This window comes from Scomber scombrus, chromosome 5, assembly GCF_963691925.1.
Source record: "Scomber scombrus chromosome 5, fScoSco1.1, whole genome shotgun sequence".
Taxonomy (NCBI): domain Eukaryota; kingdom Metazoa; phylum Chordata; class Actinopteri; order Scombriformes; family Scombridae; genus Scomber; species Scomber scombrus.
The window spans coordinates 839,324-849,019 of NC_084974.1; the positions used below are offsets into that span (position 1 = coordinate 839,324).

General features: G+C 41.0%; 1 pseudogene; it reads left to right on the forward strand.

Moving 5' to 3' along the window:
- The first annotated feature begins 2,677 nt into the window (after window positions 1-2,677).
- On the forward strand, window positions 2,678-9,235 carry LOC133980497 (uncharacterized; annotated as a pseudogene).
- Window positions 9,236-9,696: the final 461 nt, after the last annotated feature.

Sequence of the window (9,696 nt, forward strand, 5' to 3'; positions counted from 1 at the left end):
TTGCAATAGATGTTTTTATTTTCAAGAATGTAATAATTAAATTGGCTTACATCACATAAGCACACATCACCAGGGCTAATTTATATTTAACCTGCAGCTCCCTGGTGGCTTATGTCCATCATAATTGCACACTGTGCAAAATGCATGATATGGGACTTTAGAGGGTCGGAAGCATGGCCACTGTTCTTGATATTTACTAAAAAACTTCTGGGGGACATGGACCCTTTTCTTTTTGTCAGGTCTGCTGCCCTGTCCCTCCCTGTCTTTTTTCCCTCATCTGCCATGATAGTGGCAGAGTGGTAGAGTTGCTACCAAAGATTTGTTGGCTACAAGTTTAAACTGTATAAATAATCTCATTCTTCCTTATATACAGGCCTACTCTATCTGCAATGGATATATATAAAGGCTAAAATACGCACACACACACACACACACACACACAGATGCACCGCTCCCGCTAATTTCTCTTCTTCTAACTATTTTCTTCGACGGCGCATTGGGGTCATTAGGGAACATGATTGATAGATTTGCTAGAAAAAAAACTCTCAAATCTATGAGTTTTTCACTTAGACTTCGCTCGAATGTTTTCAGAGTGAAAGTGACGTTATTAACGGTTCACATTTACCAAAAGCTGGCAGGTCTGCTGACACACACACAGAGATACACAGTTTACCTTTTTAACCGCCAGCTGCAGCGAGTAGGGGAACAGGGAACGGGGAGGGAGGCAGAGGGCAGGAGGTAGGGGAGCAGGGATGTTACGCTATAGGTTCAGCAGGCTTGTTATTCTCCGCTACTCTACAATAATTGGTTGAAACTGCTTCACCATGCTGCTGCATCGTGCGGTCAGACATGAGTACTGCACGTGCACATTTCCCACAGGACTCACATGTCCGCAGCTTTTTGCGTAGTTTAGAGAGGCGAGTCGTACCAGCGTATTTAGATGTCAAATTGAGTACTTGCTACGCAAAATGCGTACAGGTTGGCAGGTCTGCAGGTGGTGATCTGGTGTGAGGAACACAGGTAAAGTTCATGAGTTCCTAAGGGTTTTAGGCCCCTGTAAAAGTTACTTTAAGTGGAAATGTGCAAGGAGCAGGTTTAGTTCAGGCTTATGCATCAAAACATCAAAGATCCATTTTTCACCAATCAGCAGTGAGGGGCTAGTCAACATTCCTACAGGATACCAGTAGAGCAATGTCAAGTGAGCAGAGTGACACACACAGTAGCAGAAAGACTTTGAAGAACTTCTCAAGTCAATGGTGCAGTATTTCATTATTTTAAGGGTGCTTTATCAAGATTTTAATAGCATATACTCTGCCTGTTACACACACAGGGACAGGCAGCAGTACACAAACATGCAAACTATTTGAAATAAAAGTATTACGTCATCATATTAAAAAAAATATTGGTATTATTGGATCATATTGGTTAGTGATAATATTTATCAGAATAAACTAATAATAACAACATTGCAACAATTACAGATTAAATGAGAATGAATCTGAGCTTACCTGTTACTTCATGACTGAACATAACCATTTTAAAGAGAACCAAAGCTGTAATTAAAAGATACATAAAAAACAAAAAACTAATTTGCAACAAATGAATGAACAGGATCTTACTCTGGTGGTTTTCTTCATGTTCATAGGTGAGGTGCACCCCAACGTCTATGTGGTACTGTGGTGCAGCTGCATGCAGGGTGAACTGATCTGTGGTTAAAACATCTGTCCTGATCTGTTAATGAATGTGGGTGATTCTTACAGAGTATGTTATCCACAGCTGTTTATACTGTATGAAAAGTTTCTCTTTCAGTTCATTAAATCAGCATCTGATGGCAATAGGACTGATATGTTGATGACTGTGCAGTCTCTGAGATGCTGCACAGAGCGCAGTTCCATTACACACAGCCGCTCACTGTTCATTAAATCAGTTGATGACACCAGGCTGCTGCAGTATAACCACACTCATATTTACACTCATCAGATTGGTCAGTTATAGCTCCATAAATGACACTCACATGACTAATCAGGAGACAACCCCTTTGAACAATGCGCCTGGCACTGCAACCATTTTTTCCGCTAGCAAAAACTAGCAAAGGTGGATTTGGACACATCCTAAATGTACTTGCGCCACCTGCTTCAGAGCATGCACTATAGATCATTAAAATAGGCCCAGAAGCATTATGTGATTATTCCGTACAATAGTTTTTTCAAGGAGAGAAAAACCTAAACTTTGTCATACATTTCCCCCCTATTCACATGTTAAAATATCACATAGTAAGGCTACTATAAACATTCACACTCATTTATAACACTGTTGAGGTAGCCTCACTACAAGGCAACCATGACTGTAAAAGTAAAAGGGAGTGTGTTTGGTTATTAATAATGACTAATAATTATCATAAATAATTATTAATTAAAGAATAATACATTCTAATTATTCATTTGGGACACCACCGGAGAAGACCGTAAACAATAATCAAACTTTCAAATTAGCCTCACTCAAGAATCAAATAGGAAAGATGAAGGAGTGAACTCTGAGCTCTGTCTATTTTGATCAGCTACTTATCACAATAACATGCACAATGATCACAAAACACACACTCAATAAACAGGTGTGTGTGTGTGTGTGTTTGTAGGAGAGAAGAGGGGTGTGTGTGTGTCTATGTGCATGTGGACGCATGGAGAGAAAAAGGGGTGTGAGTGTGGGGGTATTCAGGAGCGTGGGGTTCAAGATGGTGGACTCAGGTCTCGTCACACAAGAACAAGAGGTGGATACAGGGACCGTTTCCACTGGACAAAATGGCACACTGGCGCCAACTCGTGGTCAACACTCCCAAACACACCGGCTCCGCAACACACACGTGGCTATGGTTGAGGCAGAGGTGTTCACAAGTCATTTTTTACAAGTCCAAGTCAAGTCTCAAGTCTCTTGCCAACACTAAATCAAATTCAAATTCGGACCTTAGATCTGTACAATCCTTCATCCTGATCAGTTAGCCTTGCGATCACCTGCCCATGTCTGTTATTGTGGTGTTTTAACTGTCTGCTGTCACTATGTATGTATCTGTTTGTATGTTGAGATGCCCTCTCCTGAAACTGTTACCAAATCTACCTTCGGGTATTAATAAAGTTACCTTGACCTAGACCTTGATATAGGACAGTATGAAAATGTATCAATTGTAGGTTCACTATAGAGAATCTACTGCAATGTGATGTGAAGAAACATACAATAAGAATTATTTCAATTCCATAACTGTATTTTCTTCAACAAAAAATAATTATTTTAACAATGTTGTAAAATATAACAAAACATGAACATCACAGAAACACTGCAGTTTAACACTGTGGTACAAACACACCTTTTATCTGCTGCTTAACACAACACACAGCAGGGAATGTGTGGGGATATTATAAAATATATATATATAAAATGACCATAGTTAACGCAACTTTGTGTTTTTTAATAATTAGTAGCGGAGCCACTAAGTTAGTGGCATTAACTAATGGAGTTTCCTGTCTTAGCTTTCAAAATAAAACCTTTGCTATTGTGCGCTGCTTATTATTATTAACAAACACATTTGGGGCTTTTACAGGAGAAATGACGGGAGGGCGGCGGGAGATGGGTTCGATATATGGGAGAACCAGGGAAAAACAGGTGTGTGAAGGCATTGTATCCAAACGTAATGATCTGAGGCACTCCTGCTGAACTTGTCGCAATCACCATTGTTAATGTCTGATACTGAAGATGAGCGCTTCACACATGGCGCATGCGCGTGGCATGACGTTGGTGTTTACATCTAGCTCAGAGCCAGAGATCATACAAAAAGATGAATGACAGATAAATAATGAGAATAATAATAATAACATGAAATAAAAGTTGTTCGCGAGTCTCAAGCCTCGAGTCGAAGTCAAGTCTGAAGTCTTTTGAGGTCGATTCCAAGTCGAGTCTGAAGTCACAGTTCGGTTTGACTTAAGTGCAACTCTAGTCCGAGTTGCGAGTCCGAGTCCCCAGCTCTGGGTTGAGGCTAGGATGTAGCTTAGTTTTTATCCTGTGCTGCCTCACTAACAACTGAGTGGTGTGGGATGTGAATATGTGTGTGTGCGTGGTGATCTCAGTGTGAGGCACATCTCTCTCCTGCCACATCTACTTGCTCCTGATGATGGGTTTAAAGTAAGACCAATTTGAATGTGATCTGATCAGCCAGACCACCAGAGAAGGAAGATGACGATCAAGAGAGAGAGAAAGTGGCAAGCTTTGCACACAGATACACATGCACACAGTGTGGAGGCATCACCTGATACTGGCCGACAAAGCTGTTGTTTCTCTCGCTAAAGATGGTGTTAACCCACAAGCAAGTCAAATTGCCAACACAGATAGAGACGTGATTGTAAAGGAAATGCAGTGGTTGGTCTTTCCACAGATATTGGTGAGCCACAGCAGGTCTATGGCTGCTTTATCTGGTGTCTCAACTCGACAGGGCGACTTAATTCCTCTACAAACACATTAACACGAGCCATGGAGGGCTAACGGAAACAGTTCAGCATATCACTATGGCAACAACTGTAAACAAAGACTCATGGAGTCTTAAGCAAGTGAGGGCAGAGAGGTCCTACTTACTGCCCGTTGATCTACCGGTGTAAGTTCGGTGGCGAACAATGTGTATAATGTCCGTTAGGGAAAATCCAGCGCTGTCATCAAGCGTCCCGATCCTTCAGGGTAAAGGGGTTGATTTTGGCTCTCGAGGGCGGAAGAATCAGCCAATCCTCATGGGTATGGGTCATCCACGGGTTCAAACGAGGGAGTCAGAATTACACTACATATTATATTTGGTTACTGCATGATTTTCAGTTACTTTAATATCATAATGCTTTGATGATGATGAGTGTTTTTGCATTTGGCTGTTTATTAAAAACGTGGCCTCTGTTACATGTCGAAGCTCACAGTTGGACTGACAAATCAAGAGTTAAGTGAGCCAGTTAGTAACCAGTGAGACCAGGTTCATTAAAGCCTGAATATGTTGAATGTGCTTAGTGAAACAGGCCCCTGGATAGCCTCTTTACACTCTGAGGACTTAGTGCATTTTATGAACAAGGCAAATAGTATTTCCCTCTGATTGTGTATTGTTTGAATTTAATTTACTCTTAATTTTCTCTGCCTCTTCCCTTTCTGCCTGCCATACAACTCATTTCTCCCTCATCATAAAAAAAATCAACTGAATTATTGTAGATGCTCAGGAAAGGTTTTATTAAATTTAATTTTGTGTAACGGCCATATGGTATATCAGAAGAGAGAACATCTTTTAAACTACAGGCTTCGTGTTAAAACACACACACTTCTGGAGTGTCTATGAGACACCAATATTCTGGCCTCCCTAAGGAAGAACAAGTCGTCCTCTGAGCTGGACTAATGACATTGGTTTCTAAGTCCAGCCAGCTGTGAGACGAGTGCTCAGGGACCATCTGGCTTTTTGCTGGTCAGGAAACTTCAGCTGTTGTCAGAAAGTAACCTTCTGCCATCAAGTGGCTCTTATTTTTGTTTTTGTGTTGTGTTTGTTAAATGGTAAATGATAAATGGACTGTACTTATACAGGTGCCAACCTCCTCATCAGGAGGAAAGTAACCATTCATATGCATTCACACACCATTGGCACAGCAACGGAACAATTTTATTTTGTTGAAGCAGCAGTTTAAAACATCTAAAATCCAAAACTTTGATTAAATCAGAATAAATTAAAAGTGCAGCAAAAGATATTGAGGGACATGCAAAATTGCCACCCAACACACTTAAGGGGGTGTGAAGCCGGGGTGAGAAACTCCGAACACCAACCCCTCCACCGTCCAGGTGGCCACGCTATCACCGGCCCTGCAGCACTCACGCAAAAAGAAGGACAAAACAGAACGCATATTAAAACTACTCACACAAAACTGCAGCAATTAGGTCTTACACTTTCTTGGGGGGGAAACACAATAATTAACCCAATGAGCTGCTCGAACAAAGGGCAAAAATAAACTAACAGAAATTATTAAATTAGGGCATAGATAGGGAACCACTGTCCTAGAGGAATGGTTCCCTGCCAAACCACATGCTAGTGACTAGAGTGCAGCATCCTGATCCAGACCTGAATTATAAAGGAGCCATCAGGTCCATGTCAGGATGCTGAACTCAGGCTGCGAGCATGTGGGTCACCTGCCTTACTTTTAAAGAGCATTGCAATGGTACCCGTGGATTATAACTTTTTGGACTGTTGTCAAATTCAGCTGTGAAAGACACTTTGAGACACATTTATCCGTCTGATATTCAGAAAATGCACAGTTGATCTACTAACAAGTAAGGCAGATCATTTATTATTTTAAGATCCTGTGTTCAATTGCAGCCAATGTGTTTATTGCTCCTAAACCTATGGCTAATGAGCCTGAAGATGTTATAATGTAACTATGTATGTTTTGTGTTGGTGGGTCGCTTTGCCATATTCTATGCTGGTCTGTTGTCATTGTCAGTTATTTTATATGAATGAGAAAGCCTTTTCAAAGCTTTGTCTTTGAAGAAAAATATAGGTATAAGGTATAAATAATTAGAAAGATTTTGATACGTTTTCATCTTCAAGGTCTGAAGATGTTTCAGAGTGAATTTGAAGTTGGTGGGATTAAATCTCTAGGAGGAGTTCGTTAAAACACAATGCGTGGACTTCCTGTGTCCAGTTGGTGGCACTATGGATATGACACAGTATTGATGCAAAGATGTGTTCAGGGCAGGACCCTCTACATGCGTGACCAATTTGGTGTAGATGGGACAATGTCTGTAGGAGTTATAAGGACTTCCTGCTTTATGCCGAAGCATCGAAGTTATGGGTCCAAGAGACTTTTTTGTGTGTCTTGACATGTTTTACAAGTGTACCAAATTTCGTTTGTCTACGTCAATCTGGAGCGAGGGGCTCAATTTTTTAAAATTTTTGTAGGGGGTGCTTTTGAGCCAATTTGCCTCGGCCATTTCTGCGAGCCATAAAATATCAAAATTTTCGCCAGTTCGGAAGTGTGTGCAAAGTTTCGCGAATTTTGGGGTATGTTTAGGCAGCCAAAAATGCGTTTGTTTTCAGAAAATAATAAGAAAAAGAATCTTTACAGATTCAATAGGGCCTTCGCACTGTAGTGCTTGGGCCCTAATAATAGCAGCCACAGCTCTTGGGTCAGGTTCAGGTCTCAGCAGTACCATCTTCAATCTGGTCAGGTGTGAAAGTGCAGTTACGGGTTAAATGCGGTTCATGGTTTGAGGACCATGCAGAACTCTGCTCTCACAGCACTCAGATATCCCTTTTCCACCAAGACAGTTTACAGGCCAGTTCGGAGCAGTGCCTAAACTGTTTCCAGAGTGTGTCACTCATTTGGTTTTGGACAGACTCTGAAGGTACAGTGATATATTAAATGTGTTTGGCACAATCTAACATGGACACTGCGAACAGGTACTAGCATTAGATTCCAGGTGGTGGAAGGAAGATTAACAGTGAATGCACCCCATCTGGACACTAACACAATGGACCAAATGCAAGAACATGTTCGGTTTAAAAAAAATCAAAAGACATGATATTGTTGGCACACTGCCATTAGACAGTAACAGTCATGTTTTATTGATTTGGAGGACTGCAGGTTGGTTGTGCGTGATAGGTACGACAGGTCTGCATCACTCGTAAATTTTGTTCGTACCTAAGAGAAAATCCAATATATGAGAAAATTGGTGAATGCAGCAAATCCTCGTAAATCACTCGTACACATGATTTAAGAACAAATACGAGTTTTTCTTGATTTTCTTGCATCTGGCCCAATGTCTATACATGGTACAGAGTGAAAACTTGTGTGAGGGATGCAGCAACAGCTTCAGTCCTTCATCAGTGTCTACACAGTATTGACTTTGGATGGAGCTGCTCTCATATCTAGAAATATGGCTGAATTCATTGACCCAAACCCATGACAACCCAGAGTCCAGACTAGGAGACAGAGCTGCAGTCTTACACGCTTCTCTGTGCTTCCACTAGAGCAGTTACCCACCCAATTACAATTACATATAGAAACTGTGTCTGTCCCCCGACCACCTAAACCAATTAAAACAGCTTTTAATAGAAGAGCGATTCACAAAAACCTGATCAAAACTAACCACTCCAGTAATAGATCATCAAAATAAGAGAGTTAAATGTGGACTCTTAAACACTAGATCTCTCTCCTCTAAAGGTGTATTCATATAATATCAGATCAACAAATTGACTTATTCTGTCTTACTGAAACTTGGCTGCGCCAGGATGAATATGTCAGTCTAAATGAATCTACTCCTCCCAGTCATATTAATACTCACATCCCTCGAGACACCGGCCGAGGAGGTGGAGTTGCAGCTATTTTTAACTCAAACTTAACAATCAACCCCAGACCTAAACTTAGTTACTTACGATACTTATTATTATATCTATCAATATAGCCTAATGAAATCAACCAGTTAACTAAACTACAAACATGTATTAAGGACATAAAGGCCTGGATGACCTGTAACTTCCTGCTATTAAACTCAGAAAAAACTGAAGTTATTGTGCTTGGCCCTAAACACCTCAGAAACATATTACCTAATGATATAACTACTCTGGCATTACTTTGGCCTCCAGTACTACTGTAAGGAACCTAGGAGTTATATTTGACCAGGATCTGTCCTTTAATTCCCATATAAAAAACATTTCAAGAACTGCCTATTTTCATCTGCGTAACATTTCAAAAATTAGACACATTCTGTCTCAAAATGATGCTGAAAAACTAATCCATGCATTTGTTACTTCTAGGCTGGATTATTGTAATTCATTATTATCAGGCTGTCCTGACAAGTCTCTAAAGACTCTCCAACTGGTCCAGAATGCAGCTGCACGCGTTCTGACAAAAACTAGAAAGAGAACATATTACTCCTATTTTAGCTTCACTGCATTGGCTTCCTGTTAAATCTAGAATAGAATTTAAAATCCTTCTCCTCACTTTTAAAGCTCTTAATGGTCAGGCTCCATCATATCTTAAAGAGCTTATAGTACCTTATGTACCTACCAGAACACTGCGCTCCCAGTATCTCTAAAAGTAGAATGAGAGGCAGAGCCTTCAGTTATCAGGCTCCTCTCCTGTGGAACCATCTCCCAGATTCGGTCCGGAGGGCAGACACCCTTTGTACTTTTAAGAGTAGGCTTAAAACTTTCCTTTTTGATAAAGCTTATAGTTAGGGCCGGCCAGGCTTGTCCTGGACCAGCTTCTAGTTTATGCTGCTATAGGCTTAGACTGCCGGGGGACTCCTACTCCCATGATGCACTGAGCTCCTCTCTCTCTCTCTCTCTCTCTCTCTATCCATCCATCTATATCCATTAACATTCATGTACTATTAATACATTCAATAACCTAAACTTCTTCCCTGGAGTTGTCTGTGCTTTCTCATCTCACAGGTAATCTGGGCCTGTAGACGTCCGGATGACAGATTCCAGTCCCGGACCTACTAGGTTCTAGCTGTTTATTTTCTATGTGCTTCTCTCTCTCTCCTATTCTTCCTCTCTCTCCTCTCTACCCCAACCGGTCGAGGCAGATGTTCTCCCACTTTGAGCCTGGTTCTGCCTGAGGTTTCTTCCTGTTAAAAGGGAGTTTTTTCTTGCCATTGTCGCTAAATGCTTGCTCATGTGGGAATGTTGAGTCT